The 1,896-nt window shown below is 40.4% G+C and overlaps 1 non-coding gene across 1 annotated transcript; it reads right to left on the bottom strand.

Moving 5' to 3' along the window:
- Positions 1-1,271: 1,271 nt before the first annotated feature.
- On the bottom strand, positions 1,272-1,374 carry LOC144455545 (U6 spliceosomal RNA). The gene has a single exon (XR_013484264.1). It is a non-coding gene; the product is annotated as a U6 spliceosomal RNA (small nuclear RNA).
- Between the last annotated feature and the right edge of the window lie 522 nt (positions 1,375-1,896).

Genomic DNA, 1,896 nt, shown 5'->3' with positions numbered 1-1,896 from the left:
TTAGTCATCCCTATATCTCAGCCCAGGATATTTCTCAAGTTGAAGTGCAGTGAAACTGATGCTAAGTAAGGTTCACTCCTTTTTATGGTGTTTCTCTGCATATAACAATGGTCTCTTAAAGATGAGGTTGAACACTCCCACAGGAAACGTGGTCTAGGCCTTCTATTTCTTCTCTTAGTAACAATTTCCTTTCTCTAATAAGACTGGAGGGGTTGCTATATATCTCCCTCCCTAAATGAATTCTTAGCTATAGTCTTTCATGAAAAGTGAATATTTCTATTGATATTCATATAAGAATGGGGTAGGTGTGGGGAGGGTTTGAGAGTTTCAATATAACCATTCCTCCCAGAGCAGAGGGTTAGTGGTGTTGTCCTTATTGGGATGGAAGGGTTTGGGTCCATCTTTTGCATGGTCTGGGCCAAGGCAATTGTATGCTCCTCTGCTTGCTCCTCAATATGTCTAACCAGATGAAATCCAGTTAAAATAAACACCCAGAAAAGCTTTAATGGGAAAAAAGTAAGTTACAAAAGGATAACTTACAGTGTAGAGGTCAGGGTGGAGGAATGAGAGTGGAATTTGCTTTTTTGGTGATAGGCTGAATAGCCTAGGACTTAGGCTGTCCTTTGAACCAGCTCCCAGAGTTGTTTCCCCCTTCTATCTGCCTTTCTGAGTTCCTGCTATGCAGAGTGCATTGGAGGCAGCTCGACCCAGCTCATGAGAACTGACTGTTAAATTTTCTGTGTGAGCATTTACACCGTGTGAACTGGCAAATGCTACGAAAAAGGGTTTTATTTATCGTTTTCCTAGTTGTCTAGACTTAAGGAAACAATAGAGAAGATGTTAAAAATCATAATCCAACTTTAGAATATGTTCTGCATACACTTTTTTTTTTTCAGAGCCACATGTTAGACATTTAACAGCACACCACTTCTGCCAAACATGGTGGGTTTGGGGGACTCCACACCCAAGACCCTTATTCACTGTTTGTTAATGACAATAACAACAACTTATACCATCTCATGTGACCCTTGCAAAAGCCCTGTGAGGTAGATGGTGCAACCATTATTTTCCTCATTTTACAGATGATGAAACTGACATCCATAGAAATGAGGTAAGTTCATTTTTTTTTTTTTGGTGAGATACTTGGGATTAAGTGACTTGCCCAAGATCATACAGTTAGTGAGTGATATGTGTCTGAACCTGGATTTGAACTCAGGTCCTCCTGACTCCAGGGCCAGTGTTCTATCCACTGTGTCGCCTATTTGCCGCTTAAAAATATGGATTGCTTCATGAATTTGCGTGTCTTCCTTGCGCAGGGGCCATGCTAATCTTCTCTGTATCGTTACAATTTTAATTTATGTGCTGCTGAAGCAAGCATGAGGTAAGTTCTGGTGGTTATGAGGCTAGTAAATGGCATAGGCAGGAGGTGAATCTTGGTTTTCAGACTCCAAGTCCAGCACCTTGTCCACTCCCCAGTACTGGCTGTTGAACTATCACTGAGTCCACTGAGTTATGGATAAAGAAGACTTGGGTTCAAATCTTTCTTCTGTCACATACTGATGGCAAGACGTTTAATGTATAATTGACCCAAGCAACTTTTAAAGACTCTAAGTTTCAGAACAGTTAGTGATCTGTGTAAGTAGAGGGATTTTACTCACCTCTATCCCCCCTGTCCTGATGAAATCACAAATCTGATCCAAAAATTAAAAAAAAAATTCTAGCAAAAATCCCTTATTTGTCTTTAGTTATCTGAATCTTTCATAGGGATGCATTATTTTGCTATGAGTTCTCTGGATGATTGCCTGAATGTTCTTTCTTCCTCTGCTGCTATGGACATAGATGTGACCTTCACTCTCATATCTTTTCAACCCCATTCACTACCACCCTCCATCTTGA

This window comes from Phascolarctos cinereus, unplaced genomic scaffold (assembly GCF_003287225.1).
Source record: "Phascolarctos cinereus isolate Bilbo 61053 unplaced genomic scaffold, phaCin_HiC Scaffold_9;HRSCAF=440, whole genome shotgun sequence".
NCBI lineage: Eukaryota > Metazoa > Chordata > Mammalia > Diprotodontia > Phascolarctidae > Phascolarctos > Phascolarctos cinereus.
The sequence above is the reverse complement of the archived record's forward strand: the minus strand, read 5'-3'. Positions and strand labels throughout refer to the sequence as shown.